Raw genomic sequence first — 20,416 nt, 5'->3', positions numbered from 1 at the left:
TGTTTCTTAGATCCTTTTTTTAGTATCTGTATACGTAGTGTTTCTAGATTCAAATATGGACTTTTGATGATGTAAGCTGCCTTGGGTCCTTTTAAGGTGAAAGGTGGGATAAAGACATGTGAAATAAATAAATAAATAAATAAATAAATAAATAAATAAATAAATAAATAAATAAATAAATAAAGAAAGAAAGAAAGAAAGAAAGAAAGAAAGAAAGAAAGAAAGAAAGAAAGAAAGAAAGAAAGAATGAATGAATGAATGAATGAATGAATGAATGAATGAATGAATGAATGAATTTGCAGTGGCTCCAGCCACTGGCAAATGCTTCGCTAGTCATATCTTCATCTTTAAATCTGGCAACTCTTAAAGTGTTTGCTTGTTCTTCATGCATACATTATGAAAGGGACAAGTGTAACGATCTAGACTGACATCTCCACAGAGGTCACAGCCAGGTTTTTGTCTACTGAAAGAAGACACTGTAAACTGATACCTTGAGAGACATCTTTGTTCCTCAACCCACTTGCTCCACCCCACTGAGCCCACCGTCTCCATCTTGCAAATCAAGTTGGCCTAGGAGAACAGCGACTGTACTGTCTGACCAAATTCTGGGGACTTCTTGCTTCTCTTCCGGTTTTTCAAATGTTTTACTGTCTGCACCCTAAGAAAACTTCTGGAAAGTTCAAAGGCAGTCTTGGCAGGTTTTTAGCGATCTAACACTGCAACGCAGGAATTTGGATCTTGATTTATTTCTGCACAGCAACAGTCCTGAAAGAAAACTGAGGGACAGATTGCATTTTGTTAGGCTTCAACCCCCTGCTTGTGATCTTGAGGGACTGGTGAACATTATTCTTGCATGGACAGAACTGTGTCTCCATAGTATCTTCAATGTTTTGGGATCTGTTGAGCCATACCTTTGTTTTTATAGGAAAGAAACTAACGTGAGATGAAACCCCACATTAAATCAAATGCATGCTTTCAGTTATTGCTACCTATTTCCTCAAGACACTTAATGCCTTCCAAGCCCAGTCCAACTTGTAAATGAAGCCCATGTTTGCCTCTTGATGACCAATCTGCTGCTAAAGTACAGTGTAGTTTGGTCTTCTTACCTGTTTGGTCCCCACATAATAGGGAAAGGAAGCAGGAAATTAATTCTCTTTGATCTGTGAGATGGTGTGGGATTTTGGGGTGCTCTCAACAAGCAACGGCAACAAGAACATCTCTCTCTGTTTGCTCAGATCAATCAAAAGTGAGCAAATGATGCTTCAGCACGAAATGATGTCTTGACAAATGTAACATAAACTGCATGAAATGATGGTTGCTGGAATTGTAAGGACTACAAGTGTTGAAGGAGTTGAGTGAGTCTTTTCTTAGCAATCAAACAGTCATGCTGGATAGCTCAGTGGCTTAGATATCTGGCTGCAAAGTCAAGGGTTGGGAGTTTGATTCCCCCATGCGGCCTCCTTGACCCATAGGGTCCCTTCCAGTTCTGTGGTTCTAAGATTTTGTTCTTGTTGTGTGGGGGGGGGGGCTTTGCTTTCCAAGCAAAAGGCCACTCATTTCCCACAAAGATGATTTGAGTAATTATGGGATCCATGAGAAGATGAAAAATCTCCCCATCTTGCTCTCACCTGGAGGTGAAGAATCTTGAAAAACCCACACTTGTTCAACTTAGACTCTACCTTTTACAGTCCTACCTCAAAATCCCATCTTTTAAGGCTCTTTTTAGATGGGTTTAAGTAGATAGCTCCCCACCAACCTCAGTTCATTCCATCTTCTGTGGCATCCCAGTTTCTTTGGACCTTCATCTAAGAAACACCAATTTTAGAAAGAAGGGAATTGGAGAATGAGGAAAAGCCTAACCAGAGAGAGAGGGGGGGGAGAGAGAGAGACTCCCCTTAAGCCAGAGTGGCTCTACCAAGTTCAAAAGGTAAAATAAATGAATCTTTACACATTATAAGAACAAAATCAACATTCTTCAGTGGCATAAAGTGCCTGGAAAAAGCAGCAAGTAAGAGCAGGTGTGAGGTGCTCCCTGTCAGCAAAGGGCTGCTGATAAGCTTCCCTTAGCTGGTTCTGCTTCATTTCAAACAGAAGGGGGTTATTGAGGAGGGGGGGGAGAGAGAAAAAGGGAAGGAGGAGAAGCCAGAGCAGAAATAATTGCTGGAGCTTCTGAGTTAGCCTCAAAAGCCTGCGGGCTAAGATCAGCGCGAGAGATTTCATCCCCTTCCTTTTATTTCTATAACCTTAAACGTTCTGCTATTATAAAAGTCATCCTGTCAGCTTCCCCTCAAGCCTCGGCTGCAGCCCCATTTTCAAATTGTATCAGTTGGTTAAAAAATGCCGGGCTGAACACTGTTTTCATCTAGATGTTAAGAGTCGGGGGCTTTCAAGATGAAGCAATTTGAAGAGAGAGAGAGAGGGAGGGAGGAATTAGATGTATACACAAAAATTTATATCCCGTTCCGGGGACCTGACCTATCAAAATTTAGATTTACAGTTGCCGATCCCGGAACTGTGTTTCTGAGAAGAGCCAGAGAGCGGAGCATCGTACAGAATCAGACCCAAAGCTGATTTAGTCCAGCGTTCTGCCTCTTACGGTGGTCAATCAGAGGCCCATGGGAAGTCCCAACTGGGCTATAAGAGCAATAGTATGTTCCCTAGTATAGCCCCTCTGATAACTTGAGAAAACATCTGGGAGACCCAACCTTGGGTCTCCCAGATGTTCTGGGACTATAACTCCCAGAAATCCTGACCAGTGGTGGAGGCTTCTGAGAGATTTAGTCCAAGAACATATGTGGACCCAAGGTTGGGAAGCACCAAGATAGACCCATCATGATTACTAGGTGACTGATGACATCCTCAAGGAACTGGTCTAATCCCTCCTTTGAAAACCATTGAAGTGAACAACCATCTTGCAAAACCGTGACCTGTAGCTTCTCTAACAATAGACACTAAAAGCTCCTCCAACTTTCTAGTAGGTCCCCCAGTAGAACATGTTTGCAAAAAGAAGAGGAGGAGGAGGAGGAAGAGGAGAAGAGAAGTAACTGTTTTGGAAACATGGTGCCTGAATAGAATGGTGTCAACCCCTTTCCTTCCTTTAATCTCTCCCCACTCTGCCCCGTAGAGAATAAAAATGGCCTTCTATCTCTCATTGGTACTATTCTGTCATCTGCATCACTATTTAAACATCACATTCTTCTGATTTGGTTTTATGGGACAAGATGGAGCAATGCAAGATGGAACAATCAGAACTACCCTTCTAAGATCCTTGCAGGAAGAAAGCACACACTGACTGGAGAGAATGAGGAGGACGGGGACAACGACAACAATAACAATAATATATTTGTGTCTCAGTGTCTACTCCTGCTGTCTGCTAAATGGAACCATAAATGCTGGGAAGATTTTGCACATTGGAAAAGGGGGGTGGGGTTAATGGTACCCAGTATGGTGTACTGGATAGAATGATGGACTAGGACTCAGGAAACCTGGGTTCAAATTCCTGCTCGGCCAGGGAAATTCACCGGGGGTGTGGAACTGGAGAAACCACTCGTTAAATATCTCACTTACCTTGAAAGCCCAGGTAAGGTCTGTCGAAGCTGGTTCTGACTTGTTGGCTTGTCACAAAGCAGCTTAAGTGGTACAAATGTAAACACCTCTTTGGAAAAGACTGTGGGATCCTCTTAGGTATGGTTGGCATCCAAGAGTGTGTTTGTGTGTGTCTCCGTCACAGCCATAAAGGCTAGCCGTATTGCCTGCGAATGTATTTGTGTGTCGGTGTTTTTAGAAGGTAGGCGGGTGTGCAAATGGGGGAAGGGTTGTGTTGGCCGTGTGAACAATTACAACAAAGCCCGCCTTCATTGACAAACTGAATTTTTGTAGTACTGAATTTGGAAATGGACCTCAAGGAGAAGTCCCGGCTCTGACAAGAGGCAAGGATCGGAGACTTCAAATACAAACATTAAGAGGGGGGTGGTGGGTGGGAACCAAGCAACATCTGCAAACAGTAAGTACTTATTTATATTTTATGGAGTGTGTGCTTGGGATTTTGACAGGTTTTCCTTTTTTAAAAAAAAAAGAGAGAGAGAGAGAATGAGAAAAAGGGAGCTTAGATTGAACTCAGACAAAGCTGCAAATGTCCTTTTTAAAAATATATATTGTGCCACCACAAGGCCAGTTGAAGGCGGCCGACCAAACCTCAGGTGAGACGGGGTGACCCCCCCCTTCCAACCTGGACTAACAAAACACATATGCAGTGGCAGCAACTGAGCAGTTTATGGCCAGTTTCTCAAGGTCAGGACAAGGTAGACACTGGAGGGTTAGCATTCAGCAAGGTTTCTCCCCTCGGCTGCCAGAAAGTGCCTTTGAACTTTTCCCTTTTGAACAAATAGGAAACGAAACTGTGAAGGAACGAGCGCTTGGAATCACAGAGAAGAGAAAGACGCACGAAGAGAGAATGGGGAAAAAAAAGAGAGAAAATAATCCAATTTCGAAGCAAGCAGAGAGGAAGCCGTGTTTAATTTGAGCTTTTACTTCTTCTGTAGCCCCAACATTTTAAAGCATCTCTTTCTTTTGCCGTTTTTCCATGTGTTTATCTTTGGTTTTCGTTTTTCTGTTATTACTGCGGTTGTTGCTATTCTTCTTCTTTTCAAAATCTATCTACCCAGTAAGACCCATTGACAGGTACACTGCTCCGTGGGCTATGAAATATTTAGTGAGGCAATAGGAAGTCCCTGGGTAGCATGAGAAAACCACAATTACAGTCGGAGGGAAAGCTAGGAAGAAACACAGGCGCCGTGTGTATGTGCATGGGAAGAGGGGGTGAACACAAAGAGAGATAAAGGCAAGTCTTTCATCAGATCTTCCTGTCCAATAATACAGTCAAGCTTGATCCGTATGTTTTGTGGGAAGAGAGAAGGGCGGGTGGGGGGAGGGAATCAAAGGGTCACAGCTACCCAAACGTCAATAGTTCCAGCAAGGAATATTGTCTAACATTTTCTGTTACACTGATTAGGAATTTGCCAGGCAATACAATTTAGGAGCTATTTTTAATCCTAAAACACACACACACACACACACACACACACACACACACACACATCACTTGTCTGAATTGTTCTTTCTTATTTTCAGGCACATGGGGAGAAACTCCCAAGGAAACTGAAGGGTAAAGAATGTTATCTAACATTTTCTGCTACACATACACAACACAATTTTAATACTAATGTGTTTTTTTTTAATGTAAAGTCTTTTGGTCCTGAAACATTTGATGACATGGCGAGGCAGGCAGGCAGGCAGGCAAGCAGATAGACAGACAGACAGACAGACAGACAGACAGACAGACAGACAGACAGACAGACAGACAGACAGACAGACAGATAGATAGATAGATAGATAGATAGATAGATAGATAGATAGATAGATAGATAGATAGATAGATAGATAGATAGATAGATAGATAGATAGATAGATAGATAGATAGATAGATAGATAGATAGATAGATAGATAGATAGATAGATAGATAGATAGATAGATCTAGGTAAAGAATATTATCTAACATTTTCTGTTACATGTACGCAACCCAATTTTGATCCTAAAGTTTTTTTAATGTAAAGTCTTTTAATCCTGAAACATTTGATGGCATAGATAGATAGATAGATAGATAGATAGATAGATAGATAGATAGATAGATAGATAGATAGATAGATAGATAGATAGATAGATAGATAGATAGATAGATAGATAGATAGATAGATAGATAGACAGACAGACAGACAGACAGACAGACAGACAGACAGACAGACAGACAGACAGACAGACAGATAGATAGATAGATAGATAGATAGATAGATAGATAGATAGATAGATAGATAGATAGATAGATAGATAGATAGATAGATAGATAGATAGATAGATAGATTTAGTTGAACCACTTTTATTTTTAGGCATGTGTTAAAGATTCCTCTCCCCCCCCCCCCCCCGGTAATTCAGTCCTACCAGTCTTTGGCTTATCAAAAATGTGCCTTGAATTTATACTCTATTTTGTATTTTATGTTTTATTTCTTATTGTACCCTGATTTCAAATCTTCAGGGGTAGACGATTTATCAATATTTGTACAGTAATTCTACAAACAAACATACGGCACACACCCACGTACACAGACTCAAGCAGGAACAAGGCCAACTTGTGTGGAGTGTGTAACAGGAGAACGCTGTGGCTTTCCCCCACCGCCACCGCCACCACCACCGTAGAAGGAAACAGATACCTGGATGAAAAAAAGAGCCCCTCACCACATCTCTCAAGTTTCCCTTCTCGACAAACAGACCGTCCTGCGAGGAGCTTCCTGGCCAGCTTGATCTAAAGGCCCGTTTGCCACCCTGGAAGGAAACCAGAGACGACCCCGCATTTTATCATCGCTACCATTTCCCTAATCCCCCCCACAAATGACCTACAGATTGTCTCCCAAGAAGAAGAAGAAAAGCAGGGGAGGGAGCATTCATACATTTTCCATGCTCTCGCCATGTCTGTGCATTTCCATGTCTGCTCATATGTTTGTCTGAGTGCAATCTGCTATCGGACTGCTCAAAAGCGATTCCTTTTATTCCCCCCCATTTCTAAGCGATCCAGGTATCGGTGGCTTAACAAAGGGGAGAGGAAGACTCAGCCTTTTGCTTAAAGGGCAAAAACTGGCTGACATATTTGTCTGTTCTTCCGTTGCATCCTTAACATCCCTGAACCAAACAACCATGTCTTCGGGCTTTCAGATCTGAAATAACAGGAACTAGATAGGTAGCGAGGGATCCATATTACCCTGTGGATTATTTACTAAGTTGAGTGTACTCTTTGGTCACTGGATGAGGCGTCTCAGATGGTGCCTTTCTTGGCCAATTGCTATTCCCATGTAGAGTAGATTCATTATGTCAATGCCATTTACGTAAATGATGATTTACCATTTGATTCAGTGGACCCAGTCTAATCTTAGAACTGCAGATCTGGAAGGTACCCTGTACGTCATCCAACCCCTGTCAAGGAGGCCCAGTGGGGAAATCAAACTCCCTACCTCTGGCTCTGTAGCTAGAGACCTAAACTACTGAGCAGTGTGTGAGACCAGCAATCACCTTTAGGCCATGGATGACTCATTACTCGGTCACCCCAAAGGACTTAAGAAAGCGTCTTGGCCGATCATTGCTAGAAAGTTCCCAAACCATGGCAGTCGCTGCCTCTGTGGTTCTGAAGCAACACCAGCCAATACTTTGATTTGGAATCAAACTGGGACATTTTCTGAGGGGATGTGATACAACCGTCCAGACCTTGGAAAGAAGTTGAAAATAATATAGGTACCTCTAAGTAGTTACTTAGAAGAAGGCTGACCGCCGAAGAATTGATGCTTTTTAATTGTGGTGTTGGAGGAGGCTCTTGAGAGTCCCCTGGACTGCAAGGAGAACAAACCTATCCGTTCTGAAGGAAATCAACCCTGAGTGCTCGCTGGAAGGACAGATCCTGAAGCTGAGGCTCCAATACTTTGGCCATCTCATGAGAAGAGAAGACTCTCTGGAAAAGACCCTGATGTTGGGAAAGTGTGAAGGCAAGAGGAGAAGGGGAGAGACAGAGGATGAGATGGTTGGACAGTGTCACCGAAGCGACCAACATGAAGTTGACCCAACTCTGGGAGGCAGTGGAAGACAGGAGGGCCTGGCGTGCTCTGGTCGATGGGGTCACAAAGAGTCGGACATGGCTAAACAACAACAACAACAAAGTAGTTACTCTTTATCATAACAATAGTGTGGTTGAGGTCCATTTCAAAAGTAAAGTAAGTTGCTTTACTGGAGTATCATTCCCTAGTTACTTTCAAAATTACTTTTAAAAGAGTCACACACACACACACACACACACAGAAACAAGATAATGAAAAGTAATAGGAAAGTAATCAGCAGGCAATATAAGCAGGTAAGATGATAAGTTAACTAGGTAATGAATAACAGAACAAGTATCTTTTTTAGCACTGCAACAAGAAAACTCATGTTTACTTGTCATACATTGTAAAAAGTAATTGGAACCAACATTATACAGCAGCTTCCCAAGGTCTACGGTCAACATTATGGAAGATCAGCCAGTCCAGACTGAGTCCATGTCAGGAATAGAGACCACCTGGGTACAACTGTTGGATAGCTCAGTGTTTTGCGTCTCTGGCTGCAGAGCCAGAGGTTTTGAGTTCGATTCCCCCACTAGGCCCTCCTTGACAGGGTCTGGGACTCCATGATCCAGCTTTATAGTTCTAAGATGATAATTTTTATGAACCACTGGATAACTCAAAGGTTTAAGCATCTGTCTACAGAGTTCCCTGAAGCGTCTCCTTGACAGGATTGGATCTGATGATCCATAGGGTCACCCAGTTCTGCAGTTCTAAGAGCATTATTATATATATTATAATAATGTAATAATATAATAATGTAATAATATATATAATATATAATAAAATGTTCCCTTGCCTTTTCTAGACAAAATATGCCATCGGCCGGCTGACAGAAATGTAATGTTTACCTTCTTCCTAATGAGAAGAAACAGGCCAGGCCACTAAAGTCCTCACGTGGCGTATTTAATGGAAAAAATACCACTATTACCCCCTCTAGACGTGGGAAATATGGTTCCCGGGTGACCAAGAGCCCAGTCTAGCCACTAACGGCAAACAGTAACAGAAATCAAAAAGTCACAAGGGTGCAACTGTCATTAGTATGTAAATGTTAAAAGCTTCGTCAAAACTATCAATATTTCCCACTTAATTTATTACTGTATGAAGACGGATGATGGCAAAGCAAAACATCGATTGTCTGTGCTCTCGAGGAAAAAAAAGGGGGTGATGGAGGAAATAATCAAGGACAGCTACCTCAAAAATGCACCATCTCGGAATTAATTATTGTATTTCAGGATTTTCTCTTTTCTTCTGGGTTTTTTTTCCCCCTCCTCTCTCATTTTTTTAACAACTGCATCCATGTGTCTTCAGTTCAAGACCAATGGGTTGATTTCTTGTCCCTCTTTTAAAATGGGGGGAGGGGGAGAACCAACAGGAGGGACCATTTATGTAAAGAGCCATTGTAACATTGATTAGATGTAAAGGCAGGTTAGCATTTTTACGGTATTGACAGAAAGCCATTAACGGAGCAGCCTCTGGACATGGTCACTGAAAGTTAATCGAAAGCAATAGTAATTCCATAGTGCTTTGCATGGCAATCATACAGGCTGAATACAGCTTCGTTGTGGGGCTAAAGGGATAACTAAAGTCCAGCACCCCAGTACCTCCCTCTTCTGAATACATTTAATAACTCCTTTTTATATTATCTGAATTGGGTTTACATAATTTCAGCCAAAGACATCAGCTGCTTATACCTAAACACACCGGGGATTATGAATGTCTGCTTCAGTTCTACATACTTCATTTCTGATCAAATTGCACCTTTAGAAAAAAAAAAATCTGTGTTTTCTCTTTAGGCAGGCTATCGCTCCACAGTTCCATGTCTAAGCATATGGACTTAGAGATGAAGTCCCTGTTTACCTCCCAACAACCAATCACAAAACAAAGCCACGCAGAGTGAAGCAAGCTTGCCTTGGGATACGCTGACATCTTTTCCTTCTTAAGTGAGCTAGCTTTGGGCTAGGACTTTGGACATCTGAGTTCATATCCTCACCCCGACTCATGACACTCCTCACACTCTGCACCTGGCAGGGCTGTAAGGTAAAGGTTCCCCTTGACATTTACTCCAGTCATGTCCGACTCTAGGGGGCGGTGCTCATCCCAAGCCATACAGCAGCATTTGTCCGAAGACAGTTTCTGTGGACACGTGGCCAGCGCGACTAGACACGGAATGCTATTACCTTCCCACCGAGGTGGTACCTATTAATCTACTCGCATTTGCATGCTTTTGAGCCGCTAGGTTGGCGGGAGCTGGGACAAGCGACGGGAGCTCACTCCGTCGCGTGGATTTGATCTTACGACTGCTGGTCTTCCAACCTTGCAGCACAGAGGCTTCTGCGGTTTAGCCCGCAGCGCCACCACGTCCCTTGTAGAGAGGGCTGTAGAGAAAACCAAATACAGATGAAGAGAGCCATGTATTCTACCTTGGGCTCACTGGAAAAAAAAGGCCGGATAGAAAGATAATCATCCATCTGAATATTAGAAAAAAAAACTTTCTTAACTGTTAGAGCAGTGTGACAAAGGAAACAATTATGTTGGAAGGTGGTGAGTGTTCCAGCGTTGAAGGCATTCAAAAGAAAATTGAGCGAGCATCTGTCAGATCGGCTTTGATCTGGATTCCTGCCTTGAGCAGGGGGTTGGACTCCATGGCTTTCCAATTCAATTATTCTATGATTCTAATCAACCAGTCAACAGAATCCAATCTGGTTTATTGTTCTCCTTTCACACAATGGCTTCTACCATTTGAATTAAGCTCCATTTTTGATCATTGATGTAGAACTCGTTGAGTGTGGCATTTGCCTTGCCCTGGTGCAATGGGGTTTTGCATTGTTTACGGCATGAGTCAATTGTTCTATTTTCTCCATGCAATTTCAACCATGAGTGCTTTTTTGAAGCAGGACAAGGATGAGGGAGGGGAGGAGAGACGCAGCCTGACAGCCCTCTCTGTTGCCGAAGTGAGAAACCATCCAATCTGAACTTTGAATATGAGATGTTTGCTAAAAGCTTAGTGTGAAAAAGAAGGAAATGCCAAACCTCCAGGCCTCTTTCGTTTCAAGGAAATCAAGGCAGAAACCAGCAAAGTTGCTAAAAGCTGGCAGGGTGCAAGGCTGGAGATACCTGTCAAATGTCAAAGCAACCTGTGGAAGCTTTATGGGATGAATCCTTAAGCATTTTGTAACTAATGATAGCCTAAGCTACAAGAATTAGTAGTTGAACTGGTTAGTTCCAATTCAAGTGAGTGCCTTTCCAGATAAGCTTCTTGACAGTCATTGGGTCAAACTAAATGAAAAACTTAGCATGTATTTAGAAGAGGTGCTCCCTCAAGTGATGAAAGACATCTGTTTGCATTAGTGCGTGCTTTCCTTCGTTTCTGCATTTTGCACTTAGTGTGCTTTGTTTTGACAGTGGCCACCAAACTTGAAAACAGATTTGATTGAGCTTCTGATGCCCTGTGGAAGGACAGCAAGCTAATCCGAAAATATAACACCCCCTTAGCATGTTCTTTGACATATCATCTCGGTTTTCCTATTGGCTCTCCCTTTCTATCTGTCCCTGTTATATATTGTATGTCAGATTCCCAGTGTTCCATGCCTGATTTATTCTTTGCCCTTAAAACATAATGCTTGTTCAGCTTTACCACATTCCTAACTACCTTGGACAATATCTACACCACACAATTATGCCAGATTTACATCTCTTTAATATCCCATTCTGCAGCATCTGGCCACTTGGAATTTGGTGAGACGCAACTCCGCTGTTGTTCTGGCAGTGCACCAAAACCCTCTAACAATGAATTCTCACTAAACAACAGATCCCAGGATTCCATAGGATGCCACCATGACATCCTATGGAATCCTGGGATTCGTAGTTTAGTCAAGAGTTGGACGAGGTACTCTTGATTTCTCTTATCTCATGAAGGTGGCCTACAATGGCTTTTCACCTCAGCTAAGCAGATGGCTTTCCCTTCACCCACACATTGGTCCTTCAATACCGGAAACGTTCTATGTGCTCATACCAGTTCAGCCAACCAGTGAGAGAAGTCACAAGCATAAACCAATATAGATCTTCTCTAGCAGCCCTTCTGCCTTTCTAGCAAAGAGAATTAATCGTTTCTCCTTCCTAGCTCCTAGGCTGCATTCTACCGCCCTCCACTTCCCAAATATTCGAACTATTTATTCAACGGACTTTATTGAATCAATGAGCCAGGCTGGAAGTTATTTGACATCTCTGTTATTCCAGCAGTGATATAAAAAAGGCTATTTGGGGAGTGTCAATCAAGAGACCGTAGACATTTCTGACACCTTGGTGGATAATCAGCAGAACGAGAGGTGGGGGTGGGGGAGTTCATAATGTCTTAAATGTAAAAAAAACAACAAGGATTATGAAAGCCATTTTCGTAAGGCACCTGTTCTCGCCCCCTGCACAACTGTAAAGGCATTTCAACGTTTATTAAAAATGATAACCATAAACAAGGAACATGGTGTCAATGCTCGCCTCTCCGCTAATTTAGTAGCATCGATTAAGTTATCTCGCGATGCTTCTAAATTGGATTGTCAGGTCTGGTCTAAGATGGCCGTATCCATACTGCAAGCTCAGGCTGATTTGGTGAATAAACAATAAACAGGTGAATAATTTTTTTTATAACCTTCTGTTTGCCTTTCACTTGAGCTCCCCATTTGCACCACAGAAAGCCAGACTCTTCTGTTTAAAATCTATTTTCCTAAGGGTGGAGAACAAGACACTTGATTAAGTGAACTTGAATAAAGTTCCAGTTTATTGCAAATTTGAAGAATCTCTGCTTTGGAGTAAATTTTTGAAACAGTAGCTGGAAGGGAGAATGAAATATAGCAGGTGATGCTTGCTCAATTGATGAGGAATTATTGGAATGACAGTACTTATCGGGGGGGGGCTTTAAATTCTCTGGGTTGTCTTAGGGTATAGTGTAGGTCCAACAAGGTCCAGAAACACCACAATTCTGCAGGAAGCAAACACAACAGTTGAACAGCAGGATCCCGGAATCGGGGAAAAACCACACAAGCCTGGCTGACCCAATGCCATTTTGATTTTTTGGACTACAAATCCCATAAGGCTAGGTTGATCTGGGAGACCTACATGACAGTCCGGAGACATGCATAAGGTGGAAGGCTTTGTGTCCTGGCATAGGCACAGTTCTGCCTAGCTTTCTGTTCAAAAAAGCTGCTCCCAGAAAGCATGGAGGGAACTTCCTTTCTGAACAGGAAGTTAGGCCCTGACACTGGCCAGCAAGGTTTTTCTCCAGGTGAGCCACATTTATATGTCTGTCTGTTAGGTGGGACTTCCAGAATGGAGAATGCTGGGACTTGTAGTCCAAAAGAAAAAGCAAATGGCACATGCCTAGTTAAGAATATTGGATATTGGATATAATATATATATATTATATAGAATCAGAACTTTAGCAAAATTAATCCAGGACTGCCAGTTCTGATGAACTATGGCTCTACAGAGTTTCAGCCAAGATTTTTTTTTTCTAGTTCTATCTCGAGATGATGAGAACTGGACTCATACCATGTTATTCTATGTCTCCTCCCCAGTATATCACTGGTCCTGCTTAGCTTCTTCAATGTGGCTGATTTCCAGGCACCCATAAGTAATCTGTTCAAAATCCCTACACAATGATGGTTTAGCTCTGGGATTTGAGAAAAGCTTGAAACACTACAAAGATCTCATTGTTAGCACCAGCAGTTTCTGAAGTGTCACCGGTCGCTGATTGTAAACCCACTGGCTATCTTGATCTCCTGTAGCTTGCAAATTAGCTTTGTTTTGTGATTGGTCGGCAGGAGTTAAACCGACATTTTGTTTGCTTTCTGATTGATTTGCGACAATGCTGGAAGAGGTCTGCATGGCTGAAACAGTGACATGATGTAGTTACTATAGTACCTGATTTGACTCTTAGAAAACCATTGTTGTCATCATCTTAGAACTCAAGAGCTGGAAGGGGCCCTATAGATCATCAAGTCCAGCCTGTGTCAAGAAGGCCCAGTGGGGAATCGAACTCCCAACCTTGGGCTTTGCAGCTGGACACCTAACCCCCTGAGCTATCCAGCAGTCTTTCTTGGCCTAGGAGTCTTCGCAGTTTTAATCTAAGGCCAGAGGAAAACAGTGAGCTCGGATATTGCAAAAGTTCGGCAAACCAGGCCTCCAGTGTTGCTACTGCTTTTTGAGAGTTTTCTGACCTCTATTTCAAAGCAAGGGGGTTCTCAGGGCTTATGGAAACCAACTCTTGTCATAAGCTCTGTCTCATCTCCTAAGCTTAAACACACCTCCCAGAATCTCGCTGGCTTCCAAAAAGTCCCTTTCTATATTAACACGAACGTTCTTATTGACTTCAATGTTTAATATTAAACAGGTGGGACTTGACAGGCCCCATCTGGGACACTCCTAAGTCCATTAACGACCCCGAGTGACATTGCTTCAATTTACACTTTGAAAGGAAAACATCCACCTTATGAATCAAGGGCTGGAGAGAATATTACTTATATTAAAAGAGGTGCGTAAAAAGGAATATCGGCCCTGACCCCGTGAGGCTAGGTTGATCACTTCAAACAATATTTTGCCAATGTTTTCAGCGCAATGGAAATAATACTATGAAACCTTTGGGCTTCCTTCCAAAGTTGCAAGATCCCGGTGTTTGTATAGTTAAGGCAAAGGGGTCTTTCATATTTAACTAGTAGCCGGTAGCATGAAAGCCCATTTCCAGACAAAGCTTTGCAAAAAGAAACCATATCATTAGGATAAGCCCAGCTCATCCCATACCACCAGGGAGATGCCTATGGGTCTTTACCGTCATGTCTTCTCAAATACGGACCAGCTGCTGGTTGCAAAGATGAGGTTTTCCACCAGCTTTGAGGTCTTTGACAGGAAGACACCATAGCCCAGGTCTCCTGAAGAGCACCAGCATCTGACCCATCACTACTGGTTACTATGACAGCTGTTGGCACCAGGTGGTCACCTCTACCCATCTTCCTATACAGAAGGGTTGTCCTCTAGCACAGTGGTCCTCAACCTCGGGCCTCCAGATGTTCTTGGACTTCAGCTCCCAGAAATCCTGGCCAGAAGGGGTGGCGGTGTAGGCTTCTGGGAGTTGTAGTCCAAGAACATCTGGAGGCCCAAGGTTGGGGACCACTGCTCTAGCGGACAGGATGGCAGCAAACGTTGACCATGTGGGCTCAAAAGACCCCCAACGTTCATTTCTGTGGGCACCAGATTGCAACACGCACATCCTTGTAAGGCCCTATCCGGACGCTTCCACCAGAAAAAAAAATGTCTTAGACCAAAATGGTGAATTTATCATCTGTGAAGTCTCCGGGAGTGATGTTCTGCCTTTCCAACAAAGACCAAGGTGAGCATCACAGTTAAGGTCGAGGTCGGAATTAGGATGAGAGTTGGCCCACAATTGCCTTCAAAGATGCCCAGACATTTCCAGCTTTGATCTGGGAGGCTGTTATAAGTGGTGGTAGGAAATCTATCTCTGTGCTCTCTCTCTCTCTCTCTCTCTCTCTCTCTCTCTCTGTGTGTGTGTGTGTGTGTGTGTGTGTGTGTGTGTGTGTGTGTGTCCCTGCTAGACATTAGAGATGGGCACAAACTGCGGCTCAGTGTTTTGGCACAGTTTGGTGGATTGGGCCCACGGGTGCTGTGTGGCCAAACCATGTTCCCTGCCCTGCATCCTCTCATGGGCACCCACTCAGAAGCAGCACTGTGGGCTTCCCTGCTCCGCCTCTTCCTCCTTAATTTTTCCCCCTTAAATACCAATAATTCTGTCCATATTAATCTATTTAGTATTTCTTCCTGAAGTTTGTAGCTTATTTTCCCTTTCATCTCACCCATTCGCACTAATTGCAGTTAGAGGGAAATCAGAAATGTACATGATGCATCATTTTATGATTTAGAGTCTTAGTTACACATGTTTAAGGCAGTTTCAAAGGGAAAGGAAATGAAATTAATTCTAAGGTAGAGCCCTACCTACCACGACATCTGAAAATGTATTTCACTCTAAAAACATTGGCAAATGTTTGCGCATGTGTGTGTTAAACTAAAAAAAAGGCCTAGATTTTCACAATATCTTTTGCACATCGGGAAAAGTCTAATAGTTTGAGACTCAGTTTTCTCTCCACGTGGAACATACTCTGAATGCTTGGTGGAATCTGCATCGCATCCTGTAGAGTGTTTCTGATTCAGGATTCCACTTGGGGGATTTATTTTTTGCTAGTGTAACAATTTCATTGTTTCATAGGTTGTTGTAATAATAAAAAGCCCCGGTTTGCAATGGAACACAAGGCGAAAATCTATTAATTTGGAATGCAATTTTAAAATGTTCTTAACTGCTCACAGCAAGCAATATGGATGGGATTTTTAAAATAATTTTTTTTGGGTTCCAGATCCCAGAGATCTCCATCCCCAGGCCTTTCCACACTGCGAAATTTGGTACCATCTGGACTGTGCGTAAAGGTTCTGATCTTAAGTGCGATCTGTTTCAACTCTCAGTTGAGTGATCCTTCCATCCACGCTGGAGATTGTGCTACGGGTCCTTGTGTATAGTGTGTGCATACTTAACCTTCCATTCTGAAAAGCCAAGAAATTCAGTGGTTTTCAAAAACCTGAAAATTGTCTCTCCGTCTTGGCTCACTATCAGTCACACTTGTCAAAAAGCAGCCCTGACAATTGCTTTCTGTTTGGGCAAGACATGGCTAATTGATGACAAAAGGAGCCAGCTTCTGGGATTGTTCCTTGTGTGGTATCACTTTGTGAATGGTAGTGAGCACAAGAGGGTATCCCGTAGACCATCTTGACTGCTGCCATCGGTGCTGTCAACATTCCAACTGCCCTTTGCTATGTAAAGCTTGCCATCGTTTCTTATGCTGGCAATGCAGGACGCGATATTGTGTGGCAATATCAGGCCATTTCCTGGCGTTTTGAATTGTGGATGCCAAAGCACAATATCCTACATTCATAACCTGGAGGGTTTTTTTTTTCCCAAAGAAGGGAATCAAAGGAATAGCTGTCAAAATATTGGCTGGATAGGAGCTTTACAAATTAATCCCGTTGCTTGATACCTGTAAACAAAGGTTGAAATGTGTAATTGGTGCTTCAAATGGTAATTAACTTATTAAGAGCGTGCTGGCAGTTTGAGTGTGCAAAAACGGCAGCAGGTGTGTGCGATCATTAGAAATGTCAAACACACCTCTGAGTGTTTTTTTTTCTTGCTTGAGCTCCAGGTGCCAGTTTGATTGGTTCAGGAGCGAGCCGAGGGGGGTGGGAGAGGATCAGCTGGTCTGGGAAAGTTGTGGCGGGGTGAGGAAGGAGAAACGGCAACAATATCCCTTCTTTTGGATTGATGTGTTTATTACTTTTTGTGACAGGCGATCCCAAGGCAGATGTTCAATATAGAAACAAGCTGCTACAGAGCGGAGCAAAGAGAGAGGGGTGGTGTCGATGCAGGAAATTGGGAAAGTTATCATAAGCACGGAGTTGTTATTGAAGATTTTGCTCCGAGCGTTTGTAACTGTTGTGTTATATACTCTTCTTCCACAGACAGTAATCTAACAGGGAATTATTGAAAGCCGACTGCCAATATCTTTAAATTGCACTGTGTGTTCCAAGCTCGGTGTGTTTGCTGCTCAAACAGACCAGCTGCCCTAATGCCTGGAAGGGAGGGGGGTCAGCCCAAACACCAAGCCCAAATAGGTTTTGGCCTGTATGGACCAAACATGATTGAAGTCGGATGTGAAGAGAAAGCTCCCGGTGCTTTTATTTTAAAGATCTCTAATAGAGGGAAATCTGTTGAGCCCAAGCTGTTTTTCTCCATCTTCTTGAAATGGCACTACCATTATTTAACACTATGGGGAGAACGGAAGTGGGGAGAGGTGAAGTGAAGGCGAAGCGGGGCAAGATGGAGGGCAGGTGGAGCCAAGGTGGGGCTGAAGTCAGGCGAAGTGGAAGTGAAGTGGAGCGGAGGTGAGGTGAGGTACGGCGGAGATGAAGCGGGGCAGAAGCAAGGCGAGGTGGAGAGGACACCTCTGGAGGTGGAGATGAAGCAAAAGTGAGGAGAAAGTGGGGCAGAGACAATACCAGACACGAGGGAGCGGAGACCAGGCAAGGTAAAGCAGACATGAGCGTGGAGGTGGACGTCGAAGGGGAGGTGGAAGCGAAGCGGAAGTAGAAGTGAAATGAGGCAAGATGGAGGCAAAGTGAAATGAGGTGGATGCAGAGCTGGAGGTGGGATGAAAGTAAAGTGAGGCAAAGTGGGGGCAAGATGAGGCAGGGAGGAGATGAGGCATCAGGGAAAGAAGGCGAAACAAAGCAGGAGGCGAGGCAAAGCGACCTGGACGTAAAGGCGAGGCAAGTGGTGAATCCCCATTTTGAATTCCCAAACTGGAAAGGGGCGGCTTATGGATCAGCTCCTCTTTGACACCTGCTGGTAGATGAAGGTTGCAGTATTGGCCCGATTCCATAGGCAAGCTTTCGACGCCGCAAACGTCCAAAGCAAAATTGACTCGCGAAATGGCCATCTCTTTCAGAAGAGTGACGCCTAAGATTGTCAAGCTGGTGACCTGTGAGTCTTTTTTTTTTTAAACCCACCTCCCAGGAAGAAGGTGCTCATTTTTTAATATACAACAGCATGCCAATTTCTCTGCGCAGGCATGGCAGGAGCGGAACCTCACTGGCTTCAGCAAAATAGCCAGAGGGCACGTCAGGCTTTTGCGGCTAACCTCTCCAATTGGAGCCGAGACGACTACAATCCAGAGATGAATGAAAAATAAATAAAGTGCCAATTTCACCTGGAGCTTTTTTCCTATATTGCAAAGATTCCGCTCCTGCCTGAATTGGGTTCTGTCATGGAACGTTAATTGAGTGAGACAACTAAATATTAATAGAAGATTTGCGGGGGGTGGGGGGTGGGGGGGAAGAGTCCACAACCTGTGCACCCTATAAGAGATGGAGCAGAGAAGGTTGTTTTCATAGGGTCAAGCTGAGAGCGAAAAAAGAATGACACTGAATCAGCGTTGGGTGAAGGTGATGCACATTTTTGCATGGAGTGGACAGGACCATGTGGTCCTCCTTTCCCCATCAGCGGGACATGCTGGCCGTCCAGATTATGTGCAACATCTAAGATAACGTCCTAAACTAGGAGCCCTAGGTGCGCTTGGATGATGACTCCATTGGCTAGGGGGGAAAAATTAGGAAAAGGCTACCTGGTTGTGGAAACAATGCAAATACAGGAAAAGATGATGCCTTTAATTGGTCATTAAGATTATATAAAACAAAAAGACCAACCAACAAACCAATGCCAAAAACAGCAAGCTTTCAGTGATAAATCATTTTCTTCAAGGCTGTGCATCAAAGTTTATGGGTAGTTCCAAAGTTTGGGTAGCTCACAGTAGAATTATCTAGTGGTCAGTCCTGGTAAATACACATTGGAAATATGTGCGAATATGTATTTCTGGGGGTTTTTTATTTAGTATTTTCAGGCCACATATACGTGAATGAGCAGATACTGATACGTGGATGGGGGGGTTCCTTCTTTATTATTTTATTGTATTTTATTTGCAGTTGGGGACTTTTTGCCTCCCAAAAATGCCTAGAAATGTTTTGTGCACAAGAACATGTATTTTGCACAAAACCCTCCTGCATTGCATGAAACAAGATATTTATAAACCACATGGATTATAAATCCAGAAGACCAGAGGTCTCCCACATACACACAAAACCCACATGAATTAATCAAGGACAAAACTCACCACTGACGACAAGAAGCTTCCATCAGACCTTGGATTATTATCAGATGACCTTCTGTCCGAGCAGGGATATGAATTCATATAATACCTTGAAGATCTGTAATTTCTTGTGTGTAGGCAGTGTGGTGCAGAGGGCATCGGCTTTACACCCTCATTGTTTTCATAGGTGCTGTAGCCTATTTGTCGCCAACTTTATAGCAAGAAGCCCCTCTGTGTTCTTAGTTAAGCTAAGATTCTGCTGCAGCACATATGCGCCATGCAGTCAAGAGAGTGCTTCAAAGCATTAGCAGTTTGTCAGAACTTGTGCTCTGCTAGTATAGTCTTTGTCAGTCCAGTGTCAACTCCATGCCATGATGAAGTACCAGGGCAGGGCTTCGTGGTGGGCTTCATTTCAGAATGAATGGAAATATGAACAAAGTTGGGTTCGTTCAATTTCTGTTGCATCTGAAATGAAGTGGAAACGTGTACCAAAAGAGTTATAATTTCATCACCAAAGTCAGGCTTATTCCTTGAACCACTCAATAAACTTGGTGAAACTTCTCATGTAGCCTTTATCTTCTGCCATCATTTTATCCCCCCCCCCCAACTTATCCAAAATTCAGGAAAATCCTGAGGAACAGAAATACACATTCTTCCTGTTGCTCATGCAAAAACAAGGAAGCCTCTGCACTGCATTCTGGGAGTTGCAGTTCTTTGGGAGGCACCCTCTATAGAACCTAATGAACTGCAAGGCTATGACTCCCAGGAAGCATTACAGCAGCTTCTTTTTTATATAGTCGTGGTGTGTTTTTCCATTAACAACTGAAAGCAGAGGCCTCAGAAGGCTGGTGCTGCTTTAGGTGAGCAAAATGTGGGTGCTATAGGTGAAGATTTGTGGGCTGAAACTCCCAGAACTCTGCCTGGGAGTCCAACCTGCCCAGGCCTATGAAACACACTGAGACGGTGGTTGCTGGTGA

Source organism: Pogona vitticeps, chromosome 10 (assembly GCF_051106095.1).
Source record: "Pogona vitticeps strain Pit_001003342236 chromosome 10, PviZW2.1, whole genome shotgun sequence".
Lineage (NCBI taxonomy): Eukaryota > Metazoa > Chordata > Lepidosauria > Squamata > Agamidae > Pogona > Pogona vitticeps.
Note: the sequence above shows the minus strand (reverse complement) of the source record.